Genomic DNA, 23113 nt, shown 5'->3' on the forward strand with positions numbered 1-23113 from the left:
AATTCGACATTTTGATTTTGATTTTGCGCTTGACTGTGCTCCTTTATACCTTTGTGGGGGTGACACTGCGGGGAGGTCCACAATCGAGACCAAGATAAGCCTGGGCTTTGCCAGAGCCTTTCTTTACATCTATCATCCCCTACGCCACCCGGTATTTAATTTACAATTCCAAAAATAAGGACGGAAAAAGAGGCAGAAGGACTCGAAATAGAAGGAATATATGTTTTACAAAATAATCCTTATTTTCATCTCCAAAGAAACTGTCCACTCGAGACCACGAGTTATTTTTTTTTCAAATAGTGCTAGTACAAATATCCCAGAAGTATTCCAGGAAGTTCAAGGTCCCGATTTGTACAAATATTTCGACTGCACTTTACATATCCCTCTTCTGAGGAATTAATAATCAAAATGTTTTATATATAGTATAAATCATTCTATATTGTTTTCAACTGCTCGAATAATATAGTACATATTTAACAACATTCGTACAAAATGTGTAAGGTAATAAAACACAATCCATAAAATATTTATACTAAATTCGTGACATTTAAATTGTTTTATGCTGTGATGCACGTTCCACAGTAACATCTCCGACCAGACATATGACTATTTATTACAAAATGCAAAATTTGTAAAGCAGATTAATATTTTGCCACAGAAGCGACAATGAATCCACTGAAGGTGTTACAAGACACGTTTTAGTCATTAGTAGTGAACTGAATTTGTTGGAAGACAACAGATATAGAGTTGACGAATGTAAACGTGGTAGTGTGATTGTTCACTCATTCACCTAATGCATCCGTTTCAGACAATTTGAACTGTCATCATATGTCTTACCGAGTTGAAGTGACATTTACAAAAAGTGAATAAATGTGCGGTTGTCATATCATTTATTATAAAGATCTCCCAAGAACAGATGAACGTCTCCTACAGCTCTTAATGTTACAAAGACATGAAAAACATTTACCATGTTTTCGCTAACTAATTTGTAGTGTTCATTAACCTAGTTTGATGGAATTTCTGTACTAATGGGGACATTATAATTTTTTTGCTCTATATTTATTTATATGAAAAAATAAGAATGTATATTTTGTCCGACTTAATTGTGATTATTTTAAGAATATTTGTTTATATTTAGAGACTATCAGTGTCCTAAGCAGAGGCATAAAATATATTTCTAAAGGACAATTAGAAACTTAAGCATGGATTTTTTTAAAAATAGTTTTGAAAAGGACGATGATGCCTATAATATTAGATTTTTTAAAGAATGTTTTTGAAGCATCTTCATAGCTATAGGCGTGGATTTTTTACGGAACATTTTTGAAGGACAATTAGACCAATAAGCGTAGATTTTTTAAAGAATATTTTTGAAGGACCATCAGATCAATAAGCGTGGATTTTTTTAAGAATATTTTTTGACCAATAAACGTGGATTTTTTAAAGAATATTTTTGAAGTATCATCAGACCAATAAGCGTGGATTTTTAAAGAATATTTTTTTTAAGGACCATCAGACCAATAAGCGTTGATTTTTTAAAGAATATTTTTGAAGGACCATCAGAACAATAAGCGTGGAGTTTTTTAAAGAATATTTTTCCAAGGACCATCAGATCAATAAGCGCGGATTTTTTAAAGAAGGACCATCAGACCAATAAGCGTGGATTTTTTAAAGAAGGACCATCAGACCAATAAGCGTGGATTTTTTAAAGAAGGACCATCAGACCAATAAGCGTGGATTTTTTAAAGAATATTTTTGAAGGGCCATCAGACCAATAAGCGTGGATTTTTAAAGAATATTTTTGAAGGACCATCAGACCAATAAGCGTGGATTTTTTAAAGAATATTTTTGAAGGACCATCAGACCAATAAGCGTGGATTTTTTAAAGAATATTTTTGAAGGACCATCAGACCAATAAGCGTGGATTTTTTAAAGAATATTTTTGAAGGACCATCAGACCAATAAGCGTGGATTTTTTAAAGAATATTTTTGAAGGACCATCAGACCAATAAGCGTGGATTTTTTAAAGAATATTTTTGAAGGACCATCAGACCAATAAGCGTGGACTCTTTAAAGAATATTTTTGAAGGACCATCAGACCAATAAGCGTGGATTTTTTAAAGAATATTTTTGAAGGACCATCAGATTAATAAGCGTGGATTTTTTAAAGAATATTTTTAAAGGACCATCAGACCAATAAGCGTGGATTTTTTAAAGAATATTTTTGGAGGACCATCAGACCAATAAGCGTGGATTTTTTAAAGAATATTTTTGAAGGACCATCAGACCGTGGATTTTTTAAAGAATATTTTTGAAGGACTCCCCAAAGGCGTGGATTTTTTAAAGCATATTTATGAAGGACTCCCCAAAGGCGTGGATTTTTTAAAGCATATTTTTACCAAGAATATTTTTGAAGGTTTCATCGAAGCTTAACCGAGGTGTGTTTTTTAAAGAATATTTTTTTAAGGTTTCATCGAGGGGTGGATTTTTTTAAAGAATATTTTTGAAGGACCATCAGATTAACAAGCGTGGATTTTTTAAAGAATATTTTTGAAGGACCATCAGACCAGATTAACAAGCGTGGATTTTTTAAAGAATATTTTTGAAGGACCATCAGATTAACAAGCGTGGATTTTTTAAAGAATATTTTTGAAGGACTTCCAGAACTATAAGCGTGGATTTTTTTAAAGAATATTTTTGAAGGACCATCAGATTAACAAGCGTGGATTTTTTAAAGAATATTTTTGAAGGACCATCAGATTAACAAGCGTGGATTTTTTAAAGAATATTTTTGAAGGACCATCAGATTAACAAGCGTGGATTTTTTAAAGAATATTTTTGAAGGACCATCAGATTAACAAGCGTGGATTTTTTAAAGAATATTTTTGAAGGACCATCAGAACAATAAGCGTGGATTTTTTAAAGAATATTTTTCAAGGACCATCAGACCAATAAGCTTGGATATTTTAAAGAATATTTTTGAAGGACCATTAGACAAAATAAACGTGGATTTTTTAAAGAATATTTTTCAAGGACCTTTAGACAAATAAACGTGGATTTTTTAAAGAATATTTTTCAAGGACCATTAGACAAATAAACGTGGATTTTTTAAAGAATATTTTTTGAAGCCATAAACGTGGATTTTTTAAAGAATATTTTTTGACCAATAAACGTGGATTTTTTAAAGAATATTTTTGAAGTACCATCAGACCAATAAACGTGGATTTTTTAAAGAATATTTTTTGACCAATAAACGTGGATTTTTTAAAGAATATTTTTGAAGTATCATCAGTATTTCAAGGACCATCAGACCAGATTAACAAGCGTGGATTTTTTAAAGAATATTTTTGAAGGACCATCAGATTAACAAGCGTGGATTTTTTAAAGAATATTTTTGAAGGACTCTTCATAAGCGAGGATTTTTTAAAAAATAATTTTGAAGCACTCTTCATGACGGGGATTTTTTAAAGAATATTTTTGAAGGACTCCAAATAGGCGAGGATCTTTTAAAGAATATTTTTGAAGGACCATCAGATTAACAAGCGTGGATTTTTTAAAGAATATTTTTGAAGGACCATTAAACAAAAATGATAGACATTTCTATAGCCTTCCAATTAAACCAATTGCCTACACACCTTCTTCTTTTTCCAGTGTATTAATATCACATATTAAATGCTTATTACTTCATCCTACTACAGAAGAAAACAGTCATTACATTCACTCTATTCCAATAATTGCCGATATTAACTCTTCTTGGCCTCTGTAAATGGTGAGCGCCAAGAAGTGGGTTAATAAATAATGATTTTATTAACTGTGAACTGAACATTTCCGTTCGATACTCCGTTTCGAGTTGGTTGTTGTTGAAAGGCATTTCCATTTACAGTAAAGAAACTAAAAACTAATATGAATGACATTCATGAGTTAAGTAAGTACTTCCATTATTTCTTAAGGCGATTTTAAGTGAAATGTTTGCAGAGTTCATATTTGCTGTAAATAGTGGAACATGTCTTGGAGATGCCATTCTAAGCCATGGTAGATTGAACACACATTGGATTGCCTGTGTTGAAAGAATAACTGATGCTGTTTTAATGATTATGTTGTGAAATTTGATACCTTTAGAAGGCATTCACTTTGGAATTACTTGCAGAATAGTTGTTCTAGGTAAGGCAGAGGAAATGTTCTTATATTTCATTATCCGGAATAATTGACAGGAATTGGAAAGGCTGGTTCAGTTCGGTGTTCTATATACAAATGAAGACATTGTTAATAGAATGATCTAGAGGGTTATGCTATTGAGGAAATAGTTTTTTAAATAGCAAACTCACCAAAGTACCGATATTTGTTTATTGTTTAAAGAATATTTTTCAAGGACCATTAGACTAAAATGCGTGGTTTGTTTAAAGAATATTTTTCGAGCTGAACTCGAGAATTTTTTAAAGAATCAGAAGAATAGATGTGGATTTTTAAAAAATATTTTCAAGGGCTATCAGTTGATGGCATGGATTTTTTAAAGAATATTTTTGGAGGTCCATCAAACCAATAAGCGTGAGTTTTTTTAAAGAATATTTTTGGAAGACCATCAGAACACTAAGCGTGGATTTTTTAAAGAATATTTTTGGAGGGCCATCAGAACACTAAGCGTGGATTTTTTAAAGAATATTTTTAGAGGACCAGCAGACCAATAAGCGTGGATTTTTAAAAATATTTTTAGAGGACCAGCAGACATAGAAGCGTGGATTTTTAAAAATATTTTTTGAGGGCCATCTGACACAGAAGCGTGGATTTGTTTAAAGAATATTTTTTGAGAGTCATCAGACATAGATGTGTGTATTTTTTAAAAAAATATTTTTTGAGGGCCATCAGAACAATAAGCGTGGATTTTTAAAGAATATTTTTGGAGGGCCATCAGGGCTAAAGGCGTTGATTTTTTAAAGAATATTTTTGGAGGATCATAAGACGTAAAGGCGTTGATTTTTTAAAGAATATTTTTGGAGGATCATAAGACGTAAAGGCGTGGATTTTTTAAAGAATATTTTTGGAGGACCATCAGGGCTAAAGGCGTTGGTTTTTTAAAGAATATTTTTGGAGGACTATCAGGGCTAAAGGCGTTGGTTTTTTAAAGAATATTTTTGGAGGACCATCAGGGCTAAAGGCGTTGGTTTTTTAAAGAATATTTTTAGAGGACCATCAGGGCTAAAGACGTTGGTTTTTTAAAGACTATTTTTGGAGGACCATCTGAGCTAAAGTCGTGGATTATTTAAAGAATATTTTTCAAGGATCATCAGATCTGAAGGCGTGGATTGTTTAAAGAATATTTTCAAGGATCATCAGATCTGAAGGCGTGGATTGTTTAAAGATTATTTTTCAAGGATCATCAGATCTGAAGGCGTGGATTGTTTAAAGAATATTTTTCAAGGATCATCAGATCTGAAGGCGTGGATTGTTTAAAGAATATTTTTCAAGGATCATCAGATCTGAAGGCGTGGATTGTTTAAAGAATATTTTTCAAGGATCATCAGATCTGAAGGCGTGGATTGTTTAAAGAATATTTTTCAAGGATCATCAGATCTGAAGGCGTGGATTGTTTAAAGAATATTTTTCAAGGATCATCAGATCTGAAGGCGTGAATTGTTTAAAGAATATTTTTCAAGGATCATCAGATCTTTGTGACCCAATGTTGCCCACAGGCAACAAAATGTTTTAGAGCTTATATTTATCATGTAGAGTGTAGATATATATTCTTTGGATTTCATATGTCAAGTATGAATATGGACGACACATATCAAAAGAAAAATCTAAAAAATTAAAATTTTTGCTAAAGTTATGATTTTTTTAAAGAATATAGAGAAGAGAGCAAAAATGTGTATTTTTAAAAAATATTTTTGTATACAGTCCAAATTATTTAAATCGCTTCATATTAAAGAATATATTCTGCCAAAAATGTGGATTTTTAATTTGCCGAATTATTTTTGATTCTTGAAAAAAACCGTGGAATATAAAGAATATATTTAAAATAATTTTTCCATACGATTTTGCATTTGGTTTTTTGATATTGGGCTTTTATTTTTCAGAAAGAATAAAAGGAATATTTTTCAAGAAACATGCAAGGATGTAGCGGTGTCAGAGTTTGTCCATAAAAAAAAAAAATCCATTAAATCTGTGAACAGAAAATTGATTTTTTAATAATTTTTAAGGAAAAAAATGCGGGGCTCAATAGGGTTAAAGTATATCGTTTTTATTAATTTTAAAGTTACAATATGCAGATACATGATGTTGTTTTGGCTTGAGGTATTGTGTTAACATTGCGAACTATGAATATCGATAATGGTGCTATTAGATCAATTGATAAAATATTATACAGCTCCGAATTTCTTCGGAGAGCAATTCCAGCCATCGGAATTTTGATATATAAAAAATAATGAATTACCTATTTAATCCATAACTAATTTTCAAATTAACGATAAAATTCTAATTACTACCTATCTCTCATAATGTGAATTTATTTTTCATTAAAAAATCCTATAATTTTTGATGATGTCATTAGCGAGAATAATGTTAATATCATTGTTCTATTAAATGATCTAAACGTGATGTAGGCGGTGGTATTCTTTCTAAAGTAGCCGCAATCCGATTTACTCAAGTCGAAGTAAAAACAACAACATCAACAACTCGTAATAAAGGAAGACAACAGCCCCGGATGAATACAAAAGGTTTGCCGCCACAGTTAATCAATGGAAAAATTACTCTCTTTCGTATCCCAATGACCAGATGCCATGATGATGTGGCTATGTGGTAACTAAATGGGCGCAACTTAGCCATTTACTTTGCTACTGCTTCGACTGCGGCAGTGCTAATATTGTTCTTGGACTTCAGCATAAAATAAAAGCTGAGCCATAAAAAGAACAGAACGGCTGTTGTTGTACGGCCTTTAGCTACCATAAAAATAAAATGCTGACAGACGACGCTTTTGTTGAAAAAATAATAATGAGTGCATCGTAGGAAATTATGTACAATAAAAGTACACAATGAAATGCTTAAATGAAGTATTTTATTAACATAATCAAGTAACAAATAAATGTATACATATGAATATACATATATTTTTTTAAAGAAATATGTAAACCTCGAGAAAAGTAAAATGAAATTATTTTAAGACTGTAGTTTTATTCTTTGAATATGAATGGATCTCTAAGGAATGATTGTCAATGACGTGATCAATAAAACGTCTATATCAAACATATACATTATCCGGACATGTCTTTCGAATCAATTCAGCTCTAGTTCCAGAAAGGATGTTATTATTTGAGCCTGATCAAGAACTAAGTGTTATTTTAAAAATTTCTGAGTTACGTATGTTTAACAGTCATTTTGGTTGTTGTATTTTGGTGTGCAATTCGATTTTTTTACTATTTGAAAACATGGATCAAAGAAATTGCATTAAGCTCTGAGTAATAAGTAAACAGAAGTCAAAGTAGATTAGAAGTGGTGACTGTGCCATTTGGTGAGTCGACTAAAGCGAGGTATTTAATCGATAGTACGGTCCATAAACAAAAACAGTAAGGAAAGTAGATAACACAACATCATCCATTGTAAGCTATGGTACCTCTTCGGTAGAAAGATATTTTATACGACGTAGTTCTCTTCGCTCTGTCCTGTCACTCTCAGCATGCTTGACAAACTGTGGGTTAAAATAGCGAACGCTTCGTACCAGTCACACTTTTGTCCTTAAATGTGTCTTATGGCCTATCATCCTTCTTACAAGGGTTCGAGAGCGACCTAGTTTTGCTATAGTTTACTCACAAGTTTCCAATGGTACAACACTTCAGATACTCTGACTATTTAATCCACTTATGCTTCGCAACTAATCTGCTGACCTTCACCGTTGAAAATTGACCTGGGATTTCATTGAAAAAATAATCGTAATTTGTGAGACCCATTTTCACCATGGTGGCAATGGCATCTGTTGAGAAGCCTCTACATCCTCAACATGTAACTTTTTGGTATGGTTTATTGTCCGTGGGGGTCATTGGACGGGCCTTTTTATATCCTCCATCAACACCTCGAAATCTTTACCAGAATAAAATTCTATGTCTATCTGTGAGTCCGTCTGTTGAAATCACGATAGGGATCTCAATATTAAAGATAGAGCTCAAAAATTTGACACAGACACTACTGGTACTCCCAAGATGTTTGGTATAGCAAAGGGAATATATTGGTTGGGAGTAGCCCCATTAAACGGTACCCTCCAACATACAGTAGATTTGAGATTTTCAACACGTTTTTCAACCAAATTTTCGGTAATTTGGCATCTTATATTCTAATTGGGTGTGAAATATCATTACTCCAGATTATTAATAGTGACCCAAGTTTCAGGGTAGCCTCCATATAATGGTACACCTCAATATTTGGTATTACAAGGATTATGGATGCGTTTTTGAACCAAATTGGCTATATATATTATAAATTATCATTTGATGTCAAATTTCGCTAACGAAAATTATCAATATCGGTTCCTGTTTTGGTATAGCCCCACAATATACAGCCCCACTCATGGTATAAAAACGCGCGTCCCACTAATTGGTCCTCCCTATTTTAATAATCAATTCAAAGACATGACAGACACAAAAACCACCTCAAATACATTTGACATTTTCTTCCCTCTTCTAATTACAAAAGTTTGCCGCTTAAAAATCATAATTTGCTAAAAAAACAAAATCTCTGAGTAATAAATCTGCCCATAAATTATGTTATTACCATCCCATATGGCAAATCTGACAATAAATTATTTCAGATTATAAAACTCTTTATCATGCAGAGCGCTCACTCGCTCCGTTCAAATAATAACGCAAAAAGGGAAGCCACTAAATAATAATGTTTAAACATTAAAGCACACATGCCACAGCAATGCAGGCAGGGTTTATTGTCTCCTGCTCAGAATTAAAAATAATAAAATGGCAAGGTTTGGCGGAATCTATGTGAAATATCGACATAAAAATAGATAATATAAGCAAGACTAATGATGACAGTATCGCAATAATTGCCTACGGTTATTATTATGGTGCAGCAGGAGCAGCAGTATGGACATACCATGAAGATGCCGCGAGAAAGTACATGAACCGCCTTTGTAGCCGTCATAACTACCAGTATCACTCATTAAAAGTGACGAAAAGCTTGTACTAAGAACTCATAAAATATAATGAAGAGCACATCTCTTTGGGGGCAAAACTGAATTAAAGACTGACCAGTCTTGAAAGGATAGGTGAAATAAGAAGGCACGCCACAACGGTGTAGGGGCGTTTTGGCCAGGTGTTTTTGTTATAGATTTTTATTCTAGTCCATCATTGGTTTACGTGCTGTTGTGGTCATCTAAGGAAAGTATAGAGAGATTCTAACGATTATTAATGACTGTTTATTATTCAAATTACTTGTTGTGACAGGTTTTCTATTATTTATATTTTATAAAATATTGTTGAAAAAATATTGTTTTAAAAATCCACGCCTCTGATAGTCGTTGAAAAAATATTGTTTTAAAAATCCACGCCTCTGATAGTCGTTGAAAAAATATTGTTTTAAAAATCCACGCCTCTGATAGTCGTTGAAAAAATATTGTTTTAAAAATCCACGCATCTGATAGTCGTTGAAAAAATATTGTTTTAAAAATCCACGCCTCTGATAGTCGTTGAAAAAATATTGTTTTAAAAATCCACGCCTCTGATAGTCGTTGAAAAAATATTGTTTTAAAAATCCACGCCTCTGATAGTCGTTGAAAAAATATTGTTTTAAAAATCCACGCCTCTGATAGTCGTTGAAAAAATATTGTTTTAAAAATCCACGCCTCTGATAGTCGTTGAAAAAATATTGTTTTAAAAATCCACGGCTCTGATAGTCGTTGAAAAAATATTGTTTTAAAAATCCACGGCTCTGATAGCCGTTGAAAAAATATTCTTTAAAAAAACCACGCCTCTAATAGTCGTTGAAAAAATATTCTTTAAAAAAACCACGCCTCTGATAGTCGTTGAAAAAATATTCTTTAAAAAATCCACGCCTCTGATAGTCGTTGAAAAAATATTCTTTAAAAAAACCACGCCTCTAATAGTCGTTGAAAAAATATTCTTTAAAAAAACCACGCCTCTGATAGTCGTTGAAAAAATATTCTTTAAAAAATCCACGCCTCTGATAGTCGTTGAAAAAATATTGTTTTAAAAATCCACGCCTCTTATAGTCGTTGAAAAAATATTCTTTTAAAAATCTACGCCTCTGATAGTCGTTGAAAAAATATTCTTTTAAAAATCTACGCCTATGATAGTCGTTGAAAAAATAATCTTTTAAAAATCTACGCCTATGATAGTCGTTGAAAAAATATTCTTTTAAAAATCTAAGCCTCTGATAGTCGTTGAAAAAATATTCTTTTAAAAATCCACGCCTCTGATAGTCGTTGAAAATATATTATTTTAAAAATCCTGATAGTCGTTGAAAATATATTATTTTAAAAATCCTGATAGTCGTTGAAAAGATATTCTTTTAAAAATCCACGCCTCTGATAGTCGTTGAAAATATATTATTTTAAAAATCCTGATAGTCGTTGAAAATATATTATTTTAAAAATCCTGATAGTCGTTGAAAAGATATTCTTTTAAAAATCCACGCATCTGATAGTCTTTTAAAAAATATTCTTTAAAAAATCCACGCCTCTGTTAGTCCTTTGAAAAATATTATTTTAAAAATCCACGCCTCTGATAGTCGTTGAAAAAATATTCTTTTAAAAATCCACGCCTCTGATAGTCGTTGAAAAAATATTCTTTTAAAAATCCACGCCTCTGATAGTCGTTGAAAAAATATTCTTTTAAAAATCCACGCCTCTGATAGTCGTTGAAAAGATATTCTTTTAAAAAGCCACGCCTCTGATAGTCGTTGAAAAAATATAGTCTCTGATAGTCGTTGAAAAGATATTCTTTTAAAAATCCACGCCTCTGATAGTCGTTGAAAAGATATTCTTTTAAAAAGCCACGCCTCTGATAGTCGTTGAAAAAATATAGTCTCTGATAGTCGTTGAAAAGATATTCTTTTAAAAAGCCACGCCTCTGATAGTCGTTGAAAAAATATAGTCTCTGATAGTCGTTGAAAAGATATTCTTTTAAAAAGCCACGCCTCTGATAGTCGTTGAAAAAATATAGTCTCTGATAGTCGTTGAAAAGATATTCTTTTAAAAAGCCACGCCTCTGATAGTCGTTGAAAAAATATAGTCTCTGATAGTCGTTGAAAAGATATTCTTTTAAAAATCCACGCCTCTGATAGTCGTTGAAAAGATATTCTTTTAAAAATCCACGCTTCTGATAGTCGTTGAAAAGATATTCTTTTAAAAATCCACGCCTCTGATAGTCGTTGAGAAGATATTCTTTTAAAAATCCACGCCTCTGATAGTCGTTGAAAAGATATTCTTTTACAAATATTAATTAAAAAAACAACGCCTAAGAAAGTCGAGTTAAAAAATAATCTTTTAAAAATCGACGCCTCTGATAGTCGTTGAAAAAATATTCTTTTAAAAATGCAGGTGATGATCCTTAAAAAAATTCGGGTTTCTCGCAAAGTTCGTTTCTTAAGTCTTTCGATTTGGTGTGGAAAATTTTTTAATGTGTTCATTGGCTTTCTCGCTTAATGTAACTATCAAAACAATGTCTCAGTATTGAGTGTTAACATGCACCGAGGCTAAAAACCTTCAGTAAATAAATAAAATAACCAAATAAAAATACAATAAATAATAAACAAATTTACTGCTGCAACTCCCAGAGTTTGCCATGATCTAAGCGAGTACAAGAGTTTGGCTGCCATCGCTTGTACATTAAGTTGTGTTGCTAAGAATTCATGACAACATAGCCTGCCACAGTACAAAATCGTGCAGTGGGTGTCAACTATGAAACCATAAACATAAATACAGAGTTATGTGTATATATATAAAAAACTTAGGAGCATGAACACCAACAAATTGTAGACATAAAAAATCGAAGGAACAAGTTTTCCACCAAAACATAAAATTACAACAACAACAAACTCTATTCACAAGGAAAGCTATTTAGGTTAAATTTATTATCTATCAGCAAATTGAGAGACCAAAAATAAAAAAAGACAACTAAAAAACGGCACCTTTCGACACTGCACTTGTTGTCGAGAATGTCTAACCAAAATTGGTCATCATTGTTCGGATGCAGTGACAAGATATGACCAATTTTTGCCAAACAATTTAATTTATTTGCTTCAGATCACGTATGCTAGATGTAAATTTATATGCAAATTATTCAATTAGCCAACAAACCCTGCTAGACTGTATGACGTTCTGTCCACCTAATCATGGGATATGGAGTGTTCGATTTTAAATGTCAAAGAGACAAGTGATATTGAAATGTGTGTTATATAATTCGATTTTAGAGTTAGCGACATATTGTCAGTACAGCATCAGTTATGGCAACTGCACGTATGTTGTCACCAATACGCAGTGATTTTTTTATAAAAACAATTTGTGATTAATTACACTTTTGTGTGACATGTAAATTTAGGTAAATAATTAAATGAATGTAATAATGATATTGTTGTATGTTTAAATGATTACTGATTGGCACAATAGAAAGGGTATTTCCACCCAGCTGCATTAATCTACCAACTCAAGTTGACATTTTAAAGGTAAAAATCCAGGCTTATAGCAGTGATAGTACTTGGGAAAATGAAAAATGTACAATCTACGGCTATTGCCGAGTTAGATCTCTTGAAAATAATTTTTTAATCCCTCTTACAAAATTAATACCTTACATGGCCTTGAGAAAATTGGCGTAGGGATGACAGATACCAAGCAACAGCTCTGATTGGCTTTAACATGGCTAAACCCAGGCTTATCTTGGTCCTTCTTTCATCTCAATTGTGGACACTGACCTCCTCGCGGTGTCACCTGGGGTAGCTATTTTCATCCCCCGTTGAAATAGTGAGCTAATATGTGCCGCGAGTTCGCCGATAAGAACAATAAAAAATGGGTTGAGGCGTCGGGTTAGTTGCCCACACTCCGAAAACCCCTCTTACTATGAAAAAGCAACGAAAAAGAGAACCAAACCCACCGAATGTTGACGACCCCCGAAAACGCAAAAGGACAACGATTTGCGCACTTAGAATATGCGCACCTTGTACAGAAAATGCGCAGTTTTCGCTTTGGCGCATGTACTCAAGAAGTACAAAGCCGATATTATTGCCTTACAGTATATACAATGGAAAGGGACAGGCGTAAGTAAAGCAGATGATTACGCACTGTTTAATCTCTCTTACAATATTAATACCTTACATGGCCTTGAGAAAATTGACGTAGGGCTGATAGATAACAAGCCACGGCTCTGATTGGCTTTAACATGGCAAAGTCCAGGCTTATCTTGGTCCTTCTTTCATCTCAGATGTGGACACTGACCTCCTCACGGTGTCACCTGGGGTAGCTATTTTCATCCCCTGTTGAAATAGTGAGCTAATATGTGCCGCGAGTTCATACATAAGAACTATAAAAAATCGGTTGAGTCGTCGAGTTAGTTGTCCACACTCGGAAAACCCCTCCTACCATGAAAAAACAAAGAAAAAGAAAACCAAACCCCCCCTAATGCTGACGACCCCCGAGCACGTATAAAGGACCACGATCTGGGAATCTGCACTTGGAATGTGCGCACGTTGTACAGAGCAGGCGCAGTTTTCGCCTTGGCGAATGTACTCAAGAAGTACAAAGCCGATATTATTGCCTTACAGGAAATGCGATGGAAAGTGACAGGTGTAAGTAAATCAGACGATTAAGTACTGTATTATAGCTGCCAATGAAACAAGACATGAATTCGGCTGCGCATTTATGGTTAACAGGAGAATAAAAAACCTCGTGTCCAGATTCAATCCAGTAGATGAGCGAATTGCTATAATCCGTATAAAAGCGAAGTTCTTATACATCAGTCTTATTTGCGCCCATGATCCGACCGAAGACAACGATGCACAGACCAAAGACATATTTTATGAGAGCCTAGAAATAGCATATGATCGCTGCCCTGGTCATGACATTAAAATTCTGCTAGGAGATTTCAATGCAATAATTGGAAGGGAAAATACCTTTGGTCCTACCGTCGGAAAATTCAGTCTTCATGAAGAAACATCCGACAACGGCATGAGGTTGATTGACTTCGCGGCAAAAACCATGGTAGTTAGCAGCACCAGATTCAAGCATCTCGATATATACAAGGCCATCTGGATCGATTTATCCTGATCAAGCAACGAGAAATCAAATTGATCATGTTGTTATAGACGGAAGGCATTCGTCCAGTGTTTTAGACATTCGATCGATCCGAGAATCGAATATCGATTCGGACCACTACCTTGTAGCAGCCAAGGTTCGAACTCGTCTTAATGTTACAGCAAAAGTGCGATCTAACACAACACGGAAACTCGACGTCGAAATGCTGCAAACACAACAGGAAGCCGAGGCCTACTCCGCTCAACTTACCCACCAGCTTGACGAAAGCACAATAGCAAAGAATTGACCACTCCCTACAAACTGCAGCAAAGGCAACACTTGGGTACCAAAAACCACCATCAAGGAACCCATGGTACGATCAGAAGTGTCGTAATGCTACTGATCTGAAAAACGCAGCATATAGGGCAACCCTACAGACAGTAGCAACACGCAATGTGATGGACAATTATCGGGAGAAAAGGAGAGAGGAGAAACGTATTTTCAGAAAAAGAACAAGAAAAACGTGAGCAAATCGAGATGTAGAGGAGTCAGAATGAAGCCCGGAAATTTTAATAACGTGTAAAACATCAAACCGAAGGTTTTGGTGCAGGAACATCCTCCTGTAGAGATGAAGAGACCTGAAGGAAACCTGGTGACAGATACAGACAGCGTGTTGAGGATTTGGAAGGAGCATTTTGAAAAAAAACTTCTGGTATCAAATAGTGGCGGTGAAGAATATACACCAGAATCCATAAGAGATGACGATCTGAAGAGTAATAAAGCAGCAGGAGACGATGGGATATAAGGCGAACTATTCAAGAGGTCCGGAGCATGCACCAGCTGATTAGTACAATTTGGCTAGAGGAATGCATGTCCAATGATGGGAACATCAGAATCCTGTGTCCCGTGCACAAAAAGAAAACTAGACGATATGTACTAACTATAGAGGAATTAGTCTTTTTCCCATCGCATATAAAGTGTTATCCAGTGTGCTGTGTGAACGACTGGACCATACCAATGCGGCTGCAGAAAAGACCGACGAAAAACGCATCGCCACATTCCTCGACTATAAAGTCGTATTCGACAGTCCTATCCGTCCAGAGGTGTTTAAAGCCGGCATTCCTGCAAAATGAATACGGCTAAGCAGGATAACTTTAACTGTCTCAAGGTCAGCAGTTAAAGTCGGAAAGGACCTATCGGAGCCCTTCAATACCGAACGAGGATTGAGACAATGTGACAGTTTGTCATGTGACCTTTTTAACACCCGAGAGGCAAAGGCGAACAGAAATGGCACTCTGTACATCAAACAATACATATTACGCGCCTATGGCATCGATATTGTGGGTCAAACATTGCGAGAGGCACCAGCAACCTTTCAACAATTTGAGAAGGAGTCTGGCAATAAATTGTTTACTAAAAATTCTAGCATATTAAGAACAATTTATCGCCAGAGAATGTCTGTCATTCGGAGTAGAAAATTAGCTTCGACAATGGTTTGACTGCATGAAAAACTGCTGGAGAATATTTTTAAAAATAAAAGAACTATTTTTTAAATTAAATAAATAATCAAATTTTCATTTGAAGTAATGGTCATCTCATTTAGAAATAAACTGCCAAGTAAATTTCAGTTTTTAATATTAATTGCAAATACACTCAATTTGATGTCAATGTATGACACAAGTCAATACAAACATTAACTACTGATTACTTCACTAAAATAAAATGCAAATTTACATTTGAAATCTGGAAAAATGTCCTAAATGAATTTTCTAAAATATTCCAAAGTAATGTTTTGCTCATTAAGGAAACAAATGAGGTATTTCATTCACTAAGCCACAACTCTGTTGTGGGTCCAAAACATAAACGTTGGACATTCCACACAAAAAAAAAAAAAACATGATTGAAACTTTGCCACAACATAAATATTTAACTCGGTGTGATTTGCTGCCAACATACTTACATACGGGTATATGAGAAATATTTGTTGCCTGTTGAAAATGATCGAAAATTAATTTGTGGCAAACGTTTGAATTCGCAAAATGACTACAACTGACTGCTGCTGCTGAGATTTGTGAAATAGACACATACTTGTCTCATTTGTTTTGCCACGAAAAAAAAAACTGAACAAATATGTATTAACTAAATCAGTGAGCAAGGAGTTACCAAAAAAAAAAAAAAAACAACCCCAGGGGGAATTTATTTTTTTTCGAGTTGCAATAATATACCTGCACAGTGGTTATACTTAAAATTATTTTTTGTTTCCTCCAAAATTCCGTATGCAACAACTCGGTTTAGAAATGTCAGTCATATATGCTGATACTAGTGTTGGTAATTTCTAAATGAACTGGTTCAAACAGAACTATTCCCCAGAAAGAGGAGCGTATTGTCATACCGTTTACAATACCTCGAAATAATTCTTGATCAAAATAATATTCTATACAAAATTGGCCATATTGGTTCATCTATTGAAATATCGATAGAGATCGCAATATTACTCATAGTATTGAAAATGGGATGTATCGATCGAATTTTTAGGATAGCCCCCAAATAACGTCATCCCCCAATATTCGGTATTATGATGCTAATTAGGTATAATATAGGTCAATTTTTGGGATATAGCCTCCATAAAAGGTTAGCTCCCCATTGTCAAAGGCTTTATCCAGTTTCCCCATTGTAGTGGCTGTAATATGTCATTCCGATATAATTTTTTATACCCTTCACCACACTGTGGTACAGGGTATTATGTCTTTGTGCATATGTTTGTAACAGGCAAAAGGAAACGAGATAGACACATGGTTCCTTTTGAGAATATGCATAGAATCACTTTTTAAGTCGATTTATGCATGTCCGTCCGTCTGTCCATGTTAAATTGTAAACAAAGTACAGGTCGCATTTATGATCCGAATTGGATGAAATTTGGCATAGGTCACTTATTTGGCCCAAGGACGAACCCTATTGAAATTGGAAAAAATCGGTTCAGATTTAGATATAGCTCCCATATATATTTTCGTCCGATTTAAGGTAAATGGTGCACCAAAGTCCCTATATATCTTCCGATTTGCACGAAGTTTGATATAGAGTAATGAATTAGGACTAGAATGATGTGTGTTAAGTTTCCTGAAAATCGGTCCAGATTTAGATATAGCTCCCATATATATTTTCGTCCGATTTAAAGTAAATGGTGCACCAAAGTCTCTATATATCTTTCGATTTGCACGAAATTTGGCACAGCGTACTGAATTAGGTGCAAAGTGATGTGTGTTAAGTTTCCTGGAAATTGGTTCAGATTTAGATATAGCTCCCATATATATTTTCGTCCGATTGAATGTATGTAAATGGTGCACCAAAGCCCCTATATATCTTTCGATTTGCACGAAATTTGGCATAGCGTAATGAATTAGGTCTAGAATGATGTGTATTAAGTTTCCTGAAAGTCAGTCCAGATTTAGATATATCTCCCATATATATTTTTGTCCGATTTAATGTAAATGGTGCACCAAAGTCCCTATATATCCTTCGATTTGCACGAAATTTGGATTTTTAACTAAATGAGGAACTTAAAGTGTGGCCCAATGCACAAAACATACTTAAATAAGTGTAACCTAACATGTGACAAGTTTCGATGAAATCGGTTTAGATTTCGATATTTTGCTTTAAATTTATTTGCATAACATTGTCCCATTGTTAGAAGCAACTCTATACCTGACCAAAATTTAGTATAGGTTGCAGAATGACATGTTCAATTTCATGTTAATGGTCCTTTAAAAATGGAACGTCTGTTAGGATTCCCTCTGTTGAATATACCCAAAGTGGTGAAGGGTATCATAAAGTCGGCCCCATCCGACTTTACTACTTTCCTTACTGGTTTTCTATATAGGCCGAAGTTTTGATATAGCCACCCATGCCTTCACACAACCTCCATATAAAAGTCCTCTTTCGATATCTTGAAGGCCCCACTCGAGTTTTCCATCTGTAATTTTTATCTCAGCATTAGACGTATTTTTCATCCGAAGAGGATATATTTTAATATTCCGTATTCTTGGATTTTGAAAGCAGAAAATGTCCATTTTTCGATAAACGGACTACATACAGGGCGTGTCAATTTTTGGATGTGATGATGGTCCTAGACCCATTTTCCAACCGGAATAATTGTGACCCTAATGGGTATACAACTTCTTCACATAACATCCATGCTTTCGTACAACCCCCATATATAAAAGTTCCTTCCTCATTCGGTATCTTCGAATTTTATTCGAATTCGAATTTTCCAACCTGTAATTTTCTCCCTGCATTATCAAAGAGGATAAAGGTCCTCCTGAGTCCATGTTTTGATATAGCCCGATATAAAGAAACCATGCGATTTTAGGTATTTCCATAATCCAAAACCTCATCATTAGAGAGTTATAAAAATTTTTGGACTACTAAATGGTTCCTCACTTTTTTGGAAGTTACTTTTAGTGCCCACCCTCTAAGAATTCGAATATTAATTCTAACCACTGTCCCCCTTTAGCTAATCATTCTCAAAGTGGCAACCACAACAACAAACCTCAATTAAAATTTAGTTTTGAAGACAAGAAAAAAATAGAAACTAAATCTTTTTAAGCTAATAGCATTACCTGTCCAGCAACGACGACGACTGCCCACTTATAAAGCGTCACATGGAGATGAATATCATTTGAAATGGTGCGGGTATAGTGTGTTGTGACAAAGTGTACTATAATTTAATGCCTTACACTCGCAAATGACATCCAAAACCGTGGGATAAATATCACATTAATGTGTTCAAGTGCTCTGTTTTTTTTTCTACGATATATTTTTTCTTGTCGGTTTTTCGCAATCCTGCGTTGTAGTTTTATTTGTGGCCTGATAATAGTTTAGCTTATAGCTGGCTTATCGATCTAATCAGAGTATAGGCACAAGTGTATTTTGTGATGTATAATGGCATTTGGTGTCGCTTGTTGTGATCGCAATGATCAAAGTACTGGCGGTGATTGCGTCAAGTGGTATTGCCGGTTTCGATTTACAGGATTAACAAAAGTGAAACATTTCATGCAAAAGGTAGTCTTGAGAATATGTATTTGTAGGAAATAAATCAATATAATGATTTAAGACACGAAACACTCTTTGAAGAAATAAATGTTTGAAAAAATGCGATTAATGCGTGGATGACTTACATAAAATTGTGTGCGGAGTTATGGATATTTGTCGCCTAGAAATTCAATAGAAGATTTTTTTCCATTTCATAATTTTTTTAAAAGCACTAGAATTGTACAATGCTACGGGAACAGATACATTTTTATATCCACCACCACACTGTGGTACAGGGTATAATGTATGTGTGCATATGTTTGTAACAGGCAAAAAGAAACGAGATAGACACATGATTCCTTTTGAGAATATGCATAGAATCACTTTCTAAGTCGATTTATGCATGTCCGTCCGTCTGTCTGTCCACGTTAAATTGTGAACAAAGTACAGGTCGCATTTATGATCCGAATTGGATGAAATTTGGCATAGGTCACTTATTCGGCCCAAGGACGAACCCTATTGAAATTGGGAAAAATCGGTTCAGATTTAGATATAGCTCCGATATATATTTGTCCGATTTAATGTAAACGGTCCCTATATATCTTTTGATTTGAACGAAATTTGGTACAGCCGAATGATTTAGGTCTAGAATAATGTGTGTTAAGTTTCCTGAAAATCGGTTCAGATTTGGATATAGCTCCCATATATATTTTCGTCCGATTTAAGGTAAATGGTGCACCAAGTCCCTATATATTTTTCGATTTGCACGAAATTTTGCATGGGGTAATGGAGTAGGTCTAGAATGATATGTGTTAAGTTTCGCGAAAATCGGTTAAGATTTGGATATAACTCCTATATATTTTTCTGTCCGATTTAATGTAAATGGTGCACCAAAGTCCACATATATCTTTCTATTTGCACGAAATTTGGCATAGCGTACTGAATAACGTCTAGAAGGATGTGTGTTATGTTTCGTGAAATCAGTTCAGATATAGATATAGCTCCCATTTATTTTTTCTACTGATTTTATGTAGCTCCTATATATATTTTCTTCCGATTTTATGTAAATTGTGCACTAAAGACCCAAAGTTTGTCCGATTGCCACACAATTTTGTACAATGAACTGTAGTTAATATAAATTAATCTCTAATTTTACTAATTTTAAGTAAATTATGCACCAAGAACTCGGAATGTGGCCGATATGCACAAAACATTCTGAAATTTGTATAACCTAACCTGTGACAAGTTTCGATCAAATCAATTAATATTTCGATATAGCTTTTATATAAATTTTCGTCCGATTTTAAGTAAATGGTGCAACAAACTTCTCTTGTTTATCAGATATTTATCCAAATAATCAACAAGTGTCCGATTGATATTAGCTTTAAATAGATTTACAATGTTAGGATTCATCTGTTGAATATACCCAAAGTGGTGAAGGGTATCATATAGTCGGCCCCGTCCAACTTTACTACTTTCCTTACTGGTTGAAATATAAAAAATGTCAAAACGTCATTTATGTCAGGATGAATTTTACATTCTGGTAACCCGATAAATGTAAAAAACTTTAAAAAGTTGGGCCGGGCGAACATTTTATTGCACAGACATCTTTTCATTAGAATATTTAATTTGCCTTTAGCTACCTAATTTGCAACTCAATTTCAACATTTGGCATAGTCATGTAGTCGCCATAAAACTTTGCCAAAATTATACTGTCAACGTCTTAAGTGTACAACAAAAATAATTTTTAATAGACAAGATATGCGGGTGCATCTCAGTTAGAGTGTTGTGCAATAAAACCGTATATTTCACAATTCACGAAATGTTCATCAAGATATGGTGCAAACAATTTGGCAATTAAAAATTAACACATGTCTCGAATAAAACTGCAATAAAGTTGTTAGATTTTTTTCGGTAAGCATTTGTGCATGTTAATAAAGACCAAATAAAGTTGTATTTACTTACAACTACTTGTTGCAAATTAGCATTTGATTTGTTTGTAAATAAATTAGTCAACACGGCAAGTAGCATATTAACTTTTTTAATAATGGTTTTAACCGTTAAATAGTTTAAATTCACTTTGTTTAATTTTAATTTATTTAGTTTAGAACAATAAATTATTGTTACCTTACCGTATTTAAGCATCAGGAGTTTTAACATTTCAGCAAGTCCAGCAACATATCACATAAAAAAGGATGTCAATAAAACAGCCATACAACCTGTAATAAAACAATAATTCTCAAATTCAACAAAGGTGTTATAAATTTTATAAATACAATTTCATTATCTTATTTCGATATTACAAGTCAACATATGTATTTATTATAGATGTTCTACAATGGAATAATAATTACTAGGATTTTCACAATACCCCAAATCGGGATGTGTAAAAATGTTGCCGGTAGTGCAATTGCGACTTCGAAGACGAAGTGGCCTTGGAAAATTGAATTTTCGTTTGCTTCAATTAAGATTCAAACATATTCAAAATGTTGACCCTTTATTAGGGAAGCACTAGAAGAAGCGGACAGTTAATCCCATCTTCCAACATTATATGGTTATAATATTAGGTTGTGCAAAGTTTAGTTCAAATCGGATTAGCCGTTCGCATGTTATTGCACAATTCATTCTCAGAAACTTTTTGATAATTTTGTGTGGGATGTACTAGAAGAAGTGGATCGATCGGTCCATCTTCGAAATGGATTTGAAATGAAATTTTGATCATTTGTTTTTGAAGGGAGTCTGTTACTCCTTTGGAGAGTTATCATGCGTAGTCCAAATTGTCTGAAACACATTTGGTCCAAACATGGGGTCTAAATCCAATATTTCCAAGAGGAACAGTTTTGCAGTATCATAATTAGCAATAAGGCTGAGGATATAAAAATATGAACATATAATCACACACAAGTTGGAATTTGAAATTACAGTATCTTCGTTTTGAAAATAGCCCTAGTTCTTTTATTCGGTCTCTTAAAACATGGACCTTTATGTGGGGTATATTTCGATCGTTGCCTCCTCCAAATAGCACACCAATATATCCCATTTGAGGATTTTCACAGTTCTATCTTTAATATTACTATTACAGATGTCTAAATCGACCTAGAATTATATTCTGATCAAGAATATATATATATATATTTTATAGAGTTTCCGAAGTATATTTTACCGCATTGCAAATTGAATGACAAATGTAATAAACATTCCACCTTGTGGTGAAGGGTATACAATAATATTTTTGTGAGCATAATTTATATAAGAAAAATTTTATATATCATTGACATGTGTAAACGTATTAACACGAAATAGATGTCAATTAATCAAATGAAACTAAATATGCCAGAAGATATTTCAGTGCTTATAGCATCAATCGAGCCTTGATATGTTCACTGTCCAAATTTTTATTATGCTCATAATACGTACCAATTGTACTCAATGAGGTATCTAGTATTACTTTCTTAACACTTTAAGTGAGGGTTATCAAAACTACAAACCTGCATACCAACGTTCACTATTATACACTCCATATACGCTCCTATTTCAACTACTTGTTCACCCAATACCAATATTAACGCTTTGCAGAAGTATTTGGTGGATTTCGTGCCCCTATATTACGAACTTAAAAAAACAGCACTATTATGCACTCATACACCGAAATGAACGAACATGACAAAATGACTACATAATGTCTTTGATATACCGACGAACTCTATTCTTCTCCCTTGTGGGCAACGTAGCGCTGCACTTTAGCAAAAAAATGTTATATAATACTTCCCTACTTCAAACATTTATTGACTTTATAACGTGCAGTCTATTCTCGATTTCACTTGAAATTCTAAAGAGACATTCTAGAGACAG

General features: G+C 33.9%; 1 long non-coding RNA gene across 2 annotated transcripts; it reads left to right on the forward strand.

Moving 5' to 3' along the window:
• The first annotated feature begins 1378 nt into the window (after positions 1-1378).
• Positions 1379-3276, forward strand: LOC133334129 (uncharacterized). Of its 2 annotated transcripts, none has more exons than XR_009754482.1 (2): positions 1379-1455; positions 3207-3276. It is a non-coding gene; the product is annotated as an uncharacterized LOC133334129 (long non-coding RNA). The 2 variants fall into 2 exon arrangements; XR_009754481.1 differs by lacking the exon at positions 1379-1455 and adding an exon at positions 2654-3133.
• Positions 3277-23113: the final 19837 nt, after the last annotated feature.

This window comes from Musca vetustissima, unplaced genomic scaffold (assembly GCF_032173495.1).
Source record: "Musca vetustissima isolate MV318-11 ecotype Yass unplaced genomic scaffold, APGP_CSIRO_Mvet_v1 utg42990, whole genome shotgun sequence".
Lineage (NCBI taxonomy): Eukaryota > Metazoa > Arthropoda > Insecta > Diptera > Muscidae > Musca > Musca vetustissima.